This window comes from Mauremys reevesii, linkage group 23, assembly GCF_016161935.1.
Source record: "Mauremys reevesii isolate NIE-2019 linkage group 23, ASM1616193v1, whole genome shotgun sequence".
In the NCBI taxonomy this organism is placed as follows: domain Eukaryota; kingdom Metazoa; phylum Chordata; order Testudines; family Geoemydidae; genus Mauremys; species Mauremys reevesii.
Window position 1 is genome coordinate 577,628 of NC_052645.1, and position 14,318 is coordinate 591,945.

Here is a 14,318-nt window from a genome sequence, read left to right on the forward strand (position 1 = left end):
AAAGAACTGTCAGGTGGGCCTTTTCCTGCAGAGAAGCCCAAAGTGAGGGCCTTGCATTGGGTAAAGGAACTGCTGTGTTTCCAGGAAACAGCCCACTGCTGCAGAAAGAGTCTGCTAAAGCCTGAGATTGAACCAGGGACCTTTAGATCTTCAGTCTAATGCTCTTCCAACCAAGCTACTTCAGCACCAGCAGGGGGCCTTTTTGGGCTGCTGTTTCTCACCTTGAAGCTTATTCTCGATAAACCATCGTTCAAGTCAACAATGGCCAATGCAAGACGGCCATCGCTTGCTATTTTAGCACTCAGAAATGTCATCAACTAGCCTTTGGATCTCTCCACTGCTTTAGTTCAGGAGAGGAAAGGCGAGAAAAGTGACCTTTGAACTAAAGGCCTGGGGTTAACAGCCTAACGCTGTCTCCTACTGTAACACTATTTAATAGCGGCCCACCCAGTGCTGGTGACAGTTCCATTGCTAGGTGTTAGCACATTTTAGTTACTGTCAAAATTTAAAAGTTTCTATACGCTTAAAGGAAATGATTTTTTTTATTTGCTTATATATGGCATGAATAAATGGTTTACACATCCTAGCATGAAAATGTATTTTATATGACAGAGAAAATCATGCATCAAATTGTGCATCAAAATCATGCGATGAGCTACAAATGCAACAAAAATAAGGTATTCAATGGTTTAACATATGGAGCTGGGGTGGGGCTGGGGGGCACTGAAGACACTTCTTGCCTGGGACACCACTTGGTCTAGGGGAGGCCCTGTCAGGGAGAGCAGGAGTTAGTCTCACATGCCTATTTCCAGGCTGTTATCTGTGGGCACCCTGCTCTGGGGAAGGGATCGTGGCAGCCCAGACTCAGGGCTGGAACAGACCCCGGATTGAGGGGGTGGCCGCAGGGTTTGCAGCACTCTGATGTCTCAGACAATGTGTCTCCCCAAAGCCTCGGATCTGCATCCCCAGAAGGCTCCTGCGCTGCCTCCGCTCCTCTCACAGTCTATAGCAAGGAGCAGCAGCAAGGGTCAGGGATGAGCCATAGGGCACTAGGTGGGGGGCAGAGGCTTCAGGACTAAACCCAGCCCCAGAGCAGAGGGGGTATGAGGCTTTTTCTCTCCTTAGCCACGTGCTATGGCCCTGAGAGCTCTGTGAAATGCCTCCCCGCCCACAGCCTGGGGAAGGGGAAGGAGTCTCAGGTTCTAGCGTGATTTGGCTGAGGATCACTGGACCCTAGAACCATTCACTGCCCTTTCCCGGAGAAACCTGTGATGCCCAGAACGGGGCTGAGATAAATGCTGACAGGAGCCAGGATTTGCTCCCCTGGAATAGCAGCAGGATTGGGCAGCTGGAAATCTCACCAAAGGAGCTGAAGCCTTGATGGGTCAGACACAGATGTCCCAGGTACTGCATGGGGGGCTTAGGTTTGTTTCTGGACAATTGCAGTGAGAGTCTTATTGTCTCAACGTTTCAGTAGAAAAATTCAGACCCAAACTGTCTGTGGCGGGGAGGTGGATAGCGGTTTCTTTGGGTTTGATTTAGTTTGTTTTCTCTTTCTCATTGTAAAAGCCTTTGATGATTTTGATGGGAACAATGTTTGCACAAGGCCAAGGAAAAATAAGAAAAGTTAAACATCTGCATTGGAGTGAGGAGGTCTCTGTGGGCCAGGGCAGGGGTGGAGATTTTCATGGGGAGGGGGTTAAGGGATGAATTAGACACTTTTGCGGGAACACGGGGATGTTTTGCAGTTTAATTTTTCCAAAGGGAAACCTCCCCACTCTCCCTGTGCTGCTGCCCAGCTCAGACCCCACTGACACCCCTGTGACGAAGTGGGAATTTTCAGAATGTTTTGCATATTGTGCATGCCTCAGTTTCCCCTATTTGTTGCATGATTATCTAGGACAGAGGTCCAAAATGCAGGGTGCATCCCGCCGGGTGGAATGAAGTAACACTCAGGGGAATGGAGCTGGGGCCCAGGCCAGCCCCCAGAGTGTGTGGGGAGGGAGCACCCTCCAGCTCCGCTCCTGGCTGTAGCCCCAGCTGCTGGCCCTGGCTGCTGGCCTGGCTCCCAGGGCTCCACTCCCAGCCCTACACCTGTGGCTCTGCTGCCGGTCTCTGCCCCCACCCCCAGCTCTGGCCCCTGCCTCAGCCCCCTTACCCCTGTCTGCATCCCTTCCCCCACAGCTGTGGCCTCATTCCCAGGTGTGGCTCATGGGGGCACGGACAAGGGTAAGGGGGGGCCTGACCCTCAAAAAGTTTTGGGACCACTGATCTCGGTGCTGGGACAAGGGTGTTTACTCTGCAGAGACCCCCAAAGGGCAGGTGTGGCTGCTGTCCAGCTGCCTGGGCCCAGACAATGGCCACAAATTCTGTCTCCTAGCAACTGCTGGCCGGGCGCACCTGCTGCAAGACACCAGCTGGCTGGGACGAGTTGGAGAACAAAGAACGAGGTGGAGGCCAGGTGAGCAGGTTACCGGGGAAACAGAACAAAGGACAGAAGAGGGGAAAGGGCCTGGCTGAGTCGGGCTGTTGGGAGCAAGGAGTCTGCTGGGTTGGGGACTCGACGGGAGAGCCCAGGCTCTGAGTTCGGGGTCTCCCCAAGATGGACGTTGCTGAATCTTCCTGCTTCCTGTGCGAACACAGAACTTTCCCAGGCTGGATTCCAGACCCCTAATGAACCTTCTGTTTTACAGCACTGGCTGAGAGTCACTGGTGATTGTGGAAGTTGGGGGATGCAGGACTCCTTTGCGGGCGGGGGGGGGGGGTGTAAGGCTTTCCCCGGTGTCCTGCTAAGGTGACTCACTACAGGAAGCTCCTGGCATGGAACAGGGGGGCTGAAAGGTCCAAGGTCAGTCCCAGGACGTGCTGCAGGCAAGGAGGTTTCCCCCAGTGAGAGCGTCCCCTGGGCGGTGTCACACTGATGAGGGCTCTGCCTGGGTTTGGTTCAGAGCTGTTCCAGAGCACGGAGCCTGGGTCAGGCCCCAGCATGTGACCTGCAGGCTCCACTCTGGCAAAGCTCCCTGTCCCTGGGCTTTGGCATCACTAGCCCCTGCTTAGTGACTAGGGGTCAGTTTAGGGGAGTGATTCCCAAAATGTGGGACATGCCTCCTAGGGGGGCACAGAGGAATGTTCATGGGGGCACCTCAGGCTTGAGCCAGCCCCCATGGAGGGCAAGGAGGGAGCACCACTCAGCCCCACTCTGTCCCAGCTCTTCACCCACCCTACCCTGAGCCTGAGCCTGAGCCCCTGGCCCAGCTGTGACCCCCTTCCCTGTGTCTGCACCCCTCTCCCCAGCAAGCCACAGCCCCACTCCCAGCCCTGGTTCTCGACCGCAGCTTCCGGGGGGCCTTGGCCATGGCTAAGAGGGCACCGTGTGAAAAGTTTGGGGACCACTGGTTTAGGGTGACGTCCTCAATTGCTTCTATGCAGTCCAATAAAAGCTATTCCTCACCCACCTACCCCCTATCAGGACCGACTAGGTATGTTCTGCTGCCCTTCACTCATGCAGGAAGGATAATAACATTTCATTCCACTCAATCCTAAAGTGATTTGTAACCCACTATCAGCCAAAACTGCTCATCTTGGGAAAGTGGCTCCATCATGCTGCATAGCTAGGCAGAGTAGGTGTGTCTATGCAAACACCGTCTGTTCCTGAAGTCTTTCCCCCAGCTCCTCACTAGATGTGAGGGGGGAGCTCATTCAGCCCCTGCGTCCACTTAGTGTTTCAAAACTCCTTATTGTCCCTATCCCTGCTGGCCTTAGATTTCTCCTTCTGTCTACCTTTTAGCAGTTCTGATGAGGTGGCCAAGTGGTTAAGGTGATGGACTGCTAATCCATTGTGCTCTGCACGCATGGGTTCAAATCCCATCCTCATCGGACACATTTAGTCTTCATCCCTCCTTTATAGACAACCATCTCCCCCATTGGTACAATAACAAACCCAACAATGTTGCTTCTTGCAAACAAAAACCTTCTCAGGAACTCAGAACTCCCTTGCTTTAAATTAAATGTCTAAATCCCAGATTTCTTTAAAAAAAAAGAATTCTCTAGTCCTGTATTTCTTAGTTTTTATCTCAAAAGGGAACATCCTCATCATCTCCCCCAAACACCCTGGGACCTGCTGAAATAATTAAAATTCCCCCATCCTGAGCAAGGCCAGAACAGTGAACCAGAGCTAGTGTCTAGGCCAAGCTGTTCTGAAGGAGGCAACTCCAACATTTTCTCCCTGCTTCCCTTGGCAAGGTCTGACTGAGAAAACAAAATCCCCCAGACTGAAAATTTTCTGCTGAAACACCAATACTAGTCTGGTTGGGGACTTTGATATGAATGTATTATTATTATTATTATTCTCTTCTGATTTATCTCAGTTAAGTGTTTGTCCTCCGGATGTGTTTACAGATATTGAGTTGTGGGGGAGAGAGGCCAATTCATAATGTCTCTACCCCTCTTTCATAGTGTCTTCCAACTTGCTAGGAAGCTCCTTTGCTACGATGTGAGTCAAGCAGTGTCCATTGTCTCTGTGCTATCTCGGAGAAGTCTGCATTGTACACGGTTCCTGGGATAGTCCTTGGGAGTGTGAATCCCTTCAATGGGCCAGCAGCGAGTCCGGCTCCTCCCTTGTCGCACCTGAAAGGCTGGTGGGGGGCATTTCCCCACCTCATAACATATCTCAGTAACACACACAGAGCAAAACTTCATAACTTCCCAACCAATGCGAGCACACACAATCCAACACGATATTAATGTTCAACAGATCAAGACTTTTGAAATGACACCTCACCAGGCAGACTTTGTACAAACCATCTAATCATTATATGAGAGTGGTGAATATGGGGCTTCCAAGGCGCTGCTTTGAGCACAGCGTGCCACACCTGGGCTGACATTGCAATGGAGACGTACCTTAGAGTCCATCTCTCCTGGGATAAATATGGCAGCAAGGCTGGCCTGGGTCATCTGACTTGGGCTCATGGAGCTAAAGCTGAGGGGCTAAAAACTGTGGTGCAGATATTTGTGTTCACACTGAAGCCTGGGTGATCTCCAGGGCCTGCAGACATCAAACAATGAGGAATTCTGCACATAGAGAGGACCCTGCTAGTGGAAAATGCCTTTGGAAAAGCCCCTTCTGTCACCAGCTGTGGTCGTACAGTGCTCAGTGCTCTGCGTTGTGGCCTCAAGAGCCATGGATGCAAGTTGAGTTACGATGACCTTTTCCTTTTCTCCATGTTTCTTAGGTGCCTCCTTCCGACACTTTCAGAAAAAATGACTGGTTTCTTTTGGAAGCATCTGCACTGCAAGGCAAAGGCATCTTCTCTGCTTCCTCAAAAGATTGACCAAAAGGTTGGAAGAGCAGACACATTTGGCAAGGCACCACTGGGTGCTGCATCCCTAACCTCCACTTTACCTGGCAGGTGCCTGGCCCAGCTTAGCCACAGTGCTGCTCTCTGGGACTTTTCTCCCAGCTGCTCCATTTCTCATCACTGACAATCAAAAGGAAGGTGACATGACCTCTGTGTGTGGACATCCCCAGCAAATCACAAGGACGTGTGGCACAGGCTCTCGTGTTGCAGCAATTGCAGTCGAAGCAACCGCCATGCCAATGCCAGTCACAGCAGCCTTTTCATCAACTCCAGGCTTGTGATTTGATTCTTTCCAATGCTTCTCTCCAAAGAAGCCTTTTCCTTAGCAAGCAATTACTTGGATACCAAGGAGGTCTCTTCTGTTTCCTAGAAAGACACAGGAAAATGTGAGCAGAGGAGACAAAAGCCATGCAACAAGGCACCACTGGGAGTTGAACCCAGGATCTCCTGTTTACTAGACAGGTGCTTTAGCCAGCTAAGCCATGGTGCCTGCCTTGCAAAAGGGTTTACAACTGTTCCATTTGATGGTTCAGGATAACACCTGCAAATTCCAAAGTACAGACGTTCCCCATTTCCCTCAAGACTTGCAGACCTTGAGGTGTCTGGCTCTCCGTGCACAGCAAGCCACAGCTGAGTTGACAGAGGGCTTCTAACATGTGCTTCTCCCACCAGCCACTGTGATCATATAGTGGTTAGTGATCTGTGTTTCAGTCGCAGCAACCTCGGCTCAGTTCTGAGTCATGGTCACCTTTCCTTCAGCTCTAGATTTCTCATTTGCCGCTTTCCAAGTGTGGTGGGGTGGCTGCCCCAAACAAGCAGAAGAAAGATTAAGGCAGCCTTGCAGAGGCTGTGCAGAACCCAGCCTATCAGGAAAGGGCTTATTGGGAGAGCCAATCAGGAGAAGGCTTGCTGGAGCAGCCCATATATAAAGGGCTGCTCAGCACAGCAAGAGTCAGTCACTCCTTGGAGTTTGAGGAAGGAGGATTGGCTGCCCTGAAGGAAGGAGAAGGGAGGGCACCATGATCAGAGTAGTGCTGGGTGGGTAAGGGGAGCGTGAGTGACCTCCTGGCCGACTACTGCCAGACTGAGGCCCTGATACAAAGGCGGAGGAAGGTGCTAGGTCTGTGGGGAAGTGGTCCAGGGAAACAGATGGCAGGGGTTGGAGGTGCACCCTTTTGCCTCAGTCGCCGCTGACACAGGTGGCTACACCCTGGACTGTAGCTGGCCACTGAGGCAAGTGTCTGGGTAGAGGACGGCTGCCCCCTGGAAGGGGGGAGAGACCTGAGTGGGGCACAGCCAGAGGGCTGTGTCCATAAGAGGACTTTGAAGTCCTGAGAGCGACATGGGTCCTAATGATAGAACAGATGGCAGCCAGACGCCACTAGATGAAGGCACACCAGGGGACCAGAGCTAACTGCCAGGATGGCCAACAGGAGGCACTGCAGTGATGAGACATGCCCCATGGCACCAAGACTTAGCCGCAAGGAAGGCTCTCTCTGTCTTGAACCACTACTTAGAAGGATTCTGCTGACAGGTCTTTTCTTTTTATGAAAAGAGATACAAAAAAGGAGCCAACAGAGACATTAGGTTCAGCAAGGAAGAACTGTCAAGCCAAGCCAGGATTTCCTGGTTACTAGGAAGGCTCTTCAGCCAGCTCTTCCCAAAGACCACTATCCAGAGGCCTTTTAACAGCCACTGCAGATGTTCATCGACAAAGAGATGCCAAAATAGAGTTCTCCACTGCCTGCAGCCATCACACTACCAGGAGTTATGTGCACAGAGAGGCCCCTGCTGGTGGAAAAAAGCTTTGGCAGAGACTCTTCTGACACCAGCCGTGGTCATATAGCGTTTAGCACTCTGTGTTGTGGCTTCAGCATCCACAGATGCAAGTTCAGTTAGGGGATGTTTTCTTGTCTCCACATTCGTCTAATGGCTCCTTTCAACACTTGTCACCAAAAAGACCTGTTTCTTTTGCAAGCAATGTACAGCTAGGCAGAGGCAGTCTTCTCCATTTCCTCAAAAGATCACCAAGCTGCGGGGAGAGGAGACGCATTCAGCCAGGCACCACTGGGTGCTGCATGCTGAATCTCCTCTTTATTCAGCAGATGTCTGTGAAGGACATAAATCTACACAGTGTAGAGGTCAAGAATAGGAGTTTATTACACACAGCGCTGGCAGAGTGTCACCTGGCTTATTAAGCTCAGAGACACTGTCAGTCAATTGATTACAATAGAATATATAGATTTTCCATGGGCGGGGGAAAGTGACGGGGAAGGCAGTTCCACACCCCGGGATAGGTTCTGCACCAAGACAAGATAAGACAGTAGACAATGGTGAACAGGTTACATAATGTCTCCACCCATGGTCTCAAGTTAGCAAGTTAACATTTAATGAATACTTTGATAAAAGTATCCACAGGAATGGAGCAACTCTTTTGATTGTCCACCAGGTACATTCCTAGGGGTTAAAGCAAAGAAACAGTGAAAGTATATGGCAATAAAGATTGTTTTCTGTGTGTCTAAAGGCAGGCATTGGTCCCTGGGAGGGGAGGTGGAAGGATGCCATATCTTATACTGACATGTGCCAACTTCTCATAAACTCAAGGTTGGATCTGTGGGAAGAACGTCTCCCTACAGAAGAGACTAACACAATAGGAACAGGAATTCTTTATTCAATCTGCAACTCTGAATAAGACACAATTCTTTAGTTCTTAGCTCCAACACCTGGCAATTTGCTGACCAGGCCTATCTTAGCAAGCAAGTCTTTCTGTTTACCCAGCTTTCTCTTAGCTGATCACTATTTGCTAGGCCTCTCGTCCCTTGACCATACTCTGGACTTTGGCTCTGGAAAAGAGCTGGCACAATCCATAGACCAGGTTGTTATATAAAAGGCACATGGATTTTAACCCTTCACACCCAGTAATGGCAAAGCTCTTGGTTCAGATTTGTAGCAGTGAGGGGATAAACTGCAGGTTCAAATCAAGTCTCTGGAGTCCATCCACAGCGGGGATGGGTCATTCAGTCCTTTGTACAGAGCTTCAGTTTGTAGCAAAGTCCCTCCAGGGGTATTAAGCAGGATTGAAAACAAGATGGAGACGAGGCATCAGCCTTTTATAGTCTCTTGCCATGTGGTCTTTGCTTTCTTTGTCCCAAGGACACTCAATCCAGCATGTGGTATAGAAAAACCTTAGAGTTCTGTCCACAGGCAGGTCCCTGCAGACCTTGCTGAGGCACAAGGCATATCTGCCTTCTCTCAATGGGTCGATTGTATAGCTGATGGTCCTTAATGGGCCATCAAGCAGGCTAGGCAGAACTGACACCAACTTGTCTGGCTGGAGTATTCCCCGGAAGCAAAGCACAAGTTTGAAATACGGGCAGCATAGAGCCAATATTCATAACGTCAACTACAAAAATGATACACATCTAGAGATAGCATCATTATAATCAGCCAATCAGAACCTCTCCATACACCCCTTAGACCAGGGGTCCCCAACCTTTTTAGGTCGAGGGACCGGTTTCGTTTGCCGGACCCTCCGCAGGCGTGCCTGCGGGAGATCCAGCTGAGCTGCGGGTATGAGCGCTCCCTCCGCAGTCGTGCCTGTGGTGGTGTCACAGTTTGGATGCCGGTGCCCGCCCCCCCCCACACAATGTAAGGAAGTTCCTGCCGCCAGCTCTATGTTCGCAGGGTGGGAGAGAGCAGCATCCACGGCAGTGATTTGCTCCTGGCTGCCGGAGCAGAGCAGCAGGCTCAGCTGTCAGAACTTCCCAGAGTGATGAAAGGGGAGGGGCCCATGGCTCTGTAGCAGGAATGCAGGGCAGGCGAGTTCACAGAGGGCATTGTGGGATACTGGAGGAGGCCAGTTATGGTGATATAATGAACAGCAGCATCTACACTGACACTCTCACTTTAAGTTTGCTGCAAAAAGCTCTAGACCGTCATCAAAGTTGTTTTAGTTTGTCAGCAAAACAGGGCAGTTTTGTCGCCAGACGTGGCATTGCAGTGTGTACACCAGCCACAAGCTGCCGACCGAGGGAACGTTGTGTGTTTTTCACACACCTGAGCAATATAATTCTGCTGAAACAACTTTGTAGTGCAGACCTGGCCAAAGATTGACTGACACACACACACACACACACACACACACCTTGCAAGGAAAACATCACCTGCTCCTCTGCTTTGCAGAATGCAAACACAAGTAAAGCTTGTCAAGCCCTGGTAGAGATGGCAGGGAGTCAGGTGTGGGCAGGGCCGGCTCTGGCTTTTTTGCCGCCCCAAGCAAAAAAAAATGGGGTGGGGCCACCGGAGCAACAAAACAGGGGGGAAAAAACGGCACGGGTGGAGCAGCAAAGCAGAGGTGTGTGGGGGGATACGGCGTGGCTGGAGCGGCAAAGCGGGGATACAGCGCGGCTGGAGCGGCAAAGCAGGGGGGGTCACGGTGCGGCTGGAGTGGCAAAGTTGGGGGGGACAACACAAAAACGGCGGGGCTGGAGCAGCAAAGCAGGGGCATGGGGGGAAAAACAACGGCGCGGCCGGCAAAGCAGGGGCAAAACAAAACAAAAAACCCCACAGGGCGGCCGGAGCCAGTGGACTCCCTGTGCTGCAGAGTGCGCGCCTGGTCTGGGGGGGGGGAAGGGGAGGGAGTGGGGGGAGAGAGAAGGGGGGCGGCCAGCGCTTCAGTGGGACACTCACCACGCGGCCCCGGCCGCCACACTGCCTGGTACCCTCACTCCTTCTCTAGACTAACCAGTCCTGATATACTGTAACATGGTTATATTCCACCTCCTTCACTGGTTACACCCAACAAAATTAATTATACAGCAGACAGAAACAATCACAGACCCAGACAGAGACCATGCAAATAAACATACAAAACAATACAGAAGGGAGGATTTCACAACTACATCTATACAGACATAAGGGTTTTCCAGCTGTGTCTATTGATAAGTGAGTTCTTGCCAGACAGGATGCTACCAAACTAAGTTTCCCTTTCTCTGGAGGTGATGGAATATCAGGGCAGGATTGTATTCCTCACAGCCCAATAGCACCTTATTTCAGTGTGACTAGTTGGGAATGTGAGGATGTGACCATACACTTCCCAGCTTATGGCTGCCTTTGCTGCTTAGCCCAAGAACCAGGCCTCAGCCTGTCACAGTAAGAGAAGGCCATTACACAGACAGACAGTGATTTTTTATTCTTTCTTTTATATCTTTATAACTAGCTAAGTGATAAAAATACACCTAAACTCTTAAAGTACAGGCCTTTGCAGACTGGCCTGAATCTCTGTATCCTAACAGTCCTCGAAGTCAGGCAGCCTCTGGGTAAGGGGGTGGGGACTCAGATCCTCCCGCTAGCCAATTCCACCAGGGTCGTGTATAAACCAGGGAAGTTCCCCACAATAGCCAGACCAGATGCCCCCTTTACACTTGTGCTCTGTCCTCATTGCTTCTCTCTCTCCCTTCCCCCCATCTCTGCTGCTCCCCCTCTGGGCTTTCTCAGCACCTGGCCCCACAGCACTTCCTGCCAGCCAGAGACTGCATGTTCTAGGCCTGCTCCTGTGGATGTGGCCTCTCTCCTGATTGCTAAGGAAAGGAACCTTTCCAGGAAATGGCCACAGCTTCTGGGAATCCCTGTGTGGCTGTGAACAGAGTTTGGCTCCTGGCACACAAGGCAACTTAAAAGCTGAGCGCCCAGACAGGGGCTTGAACCCTGGACCTTCAGATTAAGAGCCTGATGCTCCAGCAACTGAGCTACCTGGGCGTGTTGAAAAACATCTTCACCATTCACCACAAGAGTGAGCAGGCCGGCAAAAGAGAGGCAAAAAAAGTCCCCAGAACCCCTCCTCTTTTTCTGCACAGCCACTGCCTGTCAGCAGGATTCCTCCTCCTCCTCCCTCCTGTGCCTCAGTGCGACTAAATCTCCACACCTAGACAGCCGGTCCGTCCGCTGCACCTCAATCCCCCATGCCTGAGCCTCCCTGCCAAAGCCCTGCACCTGGCTCCAGAGAATTAAGTCTGGTGTGTCGCTGGAAACTCGACTTCTTGTGCCCAGAGCATCTCGGCCCCCTCAGCAGATGACCTGAGAAACACAGTGTCCGGCTTTTCCAAAGAAGTGTTTAGATCCTCATCATGTGGCCTAAAGGATAAGGCATCTCCCTGTGGATCGGATGATTCAGGATTTGAGTCCCCTCGTGGTTGTGCTCACTTTGTGCTGAAAGTCCTGCTCCCTTCAGGGCTGGAACCTCTTCTTGGCCGCCAGGCCAATGCTCGGCTTCAGCTAGAGCCCCGGGAAGGAGTTGGGGGTTGCGTGTCACAAAGGCTGGGGCATGAGCCCCAGGTGCTTCCAGTCTCACCTTTGCCATTCCTGACTTGCCAAAGAAACTGGGCGGCTTCACTGCCAAAGTGAGCACCATGAGTGGGAACGGTCAGAGGCCCCACCAGGGGGGCTGGCCCTGCTTTCCTACCATCTTCTGATGTTGGCCACAGAGCATCAGCAGCCACCCTGCAGGCTGGCCTGAGGGTGGCCTTCAGTGGGGGTTTGTCATGCCAGGGAGCAGCCTGGCTGGGTGTCTCTGTGGCTGTCTGCTGGCCACGCATAGGCATGGTCCTGCCCTCCTCTTGCCCTGCCTTCCATTGCTCTGTGGCTTTTAAACCTTCCCTTGGAGCTGTCAGCACCAGCCGCCTCTGCTCCAGGTGCCCAGAGGAGGAGAGGTGCTGGGCTCCAGCCTGGGACTCTTCCTCCCTCCTGCCCAGCCCTGACTATGAAGCCTGGCCCTGGCCCTCCTTCCTTCAAGCGCCAGGTGGGCAAGAGGAAAAGCACAGGGGCAAGTGCCAAACTTGTGGGCATCAGGTGAAGCCGTGAGAATCCCGACCCTCAGGTGTCAGTTCTAGAGCCCTGACCCACTGCAGCCTCCCACCCAGAGGCCTGAGTCACCCAACAGGAGGGGAAAGACTTGTTCTTGTACAACAGGAGACAGGGAAGTTGAGCCCTGTGAGCTCCAGGGCTTTACCAAAAGCCAACACAAGGTCCCACTGAGATTTGAACTCAGATTGCAGGATTCAGAGTCCTGAGTGCTGCCCATTACACCATGGGACCAGCTTGTGCTGCTTTCTCTGCACATCAGTGACCCTCACAGGGCTGGCTCATGTAAGGGACTGTTGGCCCCTTACTAAAACTTAGTGGGGATTTTGGTTGGCTAGTTCCCAGCACCAATAGAAGGCGGAAGGGCCAATGGGAAATCAGGACCCTGAGACTGACAGTCCCCTGGGCAATGGGGAGAGGCCAAAGCTCCAAGTTAGCCACACTGACAGGCCAGGCAGTGCAATGAGGGAGTCACCAGGCCAGGGGGTCCCATCCTCCGTGGGAGCTGGAACTGCCTGGGCCAGAGTGGGGCGGAGCTAAGGAGAGAGCAGGAGCCCGAGAAGAGCTGGGGAGCAGAGCTGCACAGGTGTAGTGCCAGAAACTGCTCCCTGTAGGACTTTGCTGCCTGCAGCAGTTACTGAGACCTGAGGTTGTTCTTATTTGCTGACTTGTCCTAATTGGCTAAAACTTGACAGTGGTTTCTCTAGCAAAGGCCAGTCCCTGGCCCCTTGGTTCAGACATCCTCATTCACATCAGGCTGGGGTGACTAGATGTCAGAGATGAAATATCGGGACGCAGGGGGCAGAGCCAAAAAGCCGCGGCTCCCCAGGCAGCAGTGACACAGCCCCATCTCCACCCAACTCTCGGCTCTGACCCCTGATACACCCCCAGCTCCCCCATCCCCTTGCTCCTGGGCCCAGCCTGGGCTCCGAGCTCTGCAGCCGAGCCGCACTCCAGGTCCCTCCTGCAGCACCCGGGCAAGGGGCGAACCAGGCAACCAGGCCCGGGTCCTCCTGGCAGGAGGATGTCTGCCCCACGTGTGTCTCCACCCCCCGCCCACATGGGTCCTGCCTGCTCCGCACTGCCCCCAGCCCTACTGCGCTGCCCTGCTCCCTCCATGGTGCACTCCTGGCCATGGCCCGTGTGCAAACCTGGGAGGGAGGAGGATGCCGCCTGCTTGGGGAAGAGGCAGGGCCAGGGCGAGGATTTGGGGAGGGATCCAATGGGGCAGTGAGGGGGTGGGGCTGGGGGCAGGGCCAGGGCGGGGATTTGGGGAGGGATCCAATGGGGGAAGGAGGGGGCGGAGTTGGGGGGTGAGTGTCCCTCCGGGCTCTGCCTGTGTGCCGGAGCAGAGGGCAAAATTGTTTGTTTGTCCAGTGTCCCGACCAAACATCAGTCGGGACATGGGACAAACAAGCAAATATCGGGACAGTCCTGATAAAATCAGGATGTCTGGTCACCCTACATCAGGCTTCAAGTTGAGAATCATTTCCCCTTCCCGCTCTGTGGGAGGGGAGACTGTTAAACGCGCTCTCTGTGCGACTGTACATGGCTAAGCAAAGAGAACAAACCCCCAATCCCCCCTGTGCTTTGGGAGCCAGGTTTGCGGTGGGAATTCTGTAGTTCAGATGACTTCACACCTGGGCATTGTGATTCTTTACCAGTTTCTCTGGCATTGAGGCAGCTTTGTGCTCACAGCTGTGATGGCCGAGTGGTTAAGGTGTTGGAGTTGAAATCCAATAGGGTTCCCCTGCACAGGTTCAAATCCTGCTCACAGCAAGGCCTGTGTTTTAGCCAGTCCCTCACCCAGGCAATACCTCTGTACAACCCCCTGAGACACTCTCAATTCTCTCCCCACCCCAAGTAAATCCTGTTCTGCTCCTTTCATAGAGATCCCTGGGACACCCCCTCACACTGTGTCCCTGAGGGGTCAGGCAAACTCTCAGCACCTGAAGCCTCTGCCACTCACCTGGTGCCCCATAGATCAGCCATAGCCCTGGTTCTGCTCCTCTCTCTAGAGTGTGAGACGAGCTGAGTCAGCGACTCCATGGGAGCTACGGGGCTGCAGAACCAACAGAGAAAAAATAGGTGCTCAGCGCCCAC

The 14,318-nt window shown here is 52.7% G+C and overlaps 5 non-coding genes across 5 annotated transcripts; 2 read left to right on the top strand and 3 right to left on the bottom strand.

The window, feature by feature from the left end:
* The first annotated feature begins 3,794 nt into the window (after window positions 1-3,794).
* On the top strand, window positions 3,795-3,876 carry TRNAS-GCU. Its single transcript has one exon. It is a non-coding gene; the product is annotated as a tRNA-Ser (tRNA).
* A 1,897-nt stretch (window positions 3,877-5,773) lies between these two features.
* TRNAT-AGU lies at window positions 5,774-5,847 on the bottom strand. Its single transcript has one exon. It is a non-coding gene; the product is annotated as a tRNA-Thr (tRNA).
* Window positions 5,848-11,041: 5,194 nt separating this feature from the next.
* TRNAK-CUU lies at window positions 11,042-11,114 on the bottom strand. Its single transcript has one exon. It is a non-coding gene; the product is annotated as a tRNA-Lys (tRNA).
* A 1,263-nt stretch (window positions 11,115-12,377) lies between these two features.
* Window positions 12,378-12,449, bottom strand: TRNAQ-CUG. The gene has a single exon. It is a non-coding gene; the product is annotated as a tRNA-Gln (tRNA).
* Window positions 12,450-13,912: 1,463 nt separating this feature from the next.
* TRNAS-UGA lies at window positions 13,913-13,994 on the top strand. Its single transcript has one exon. It is a non-coding gene; the product is annotated as a tRNA-Ser (tRNA).
* The last annotated feature ends 324 nt before the right edge of the window (window positions 13,995-14,318 follow it).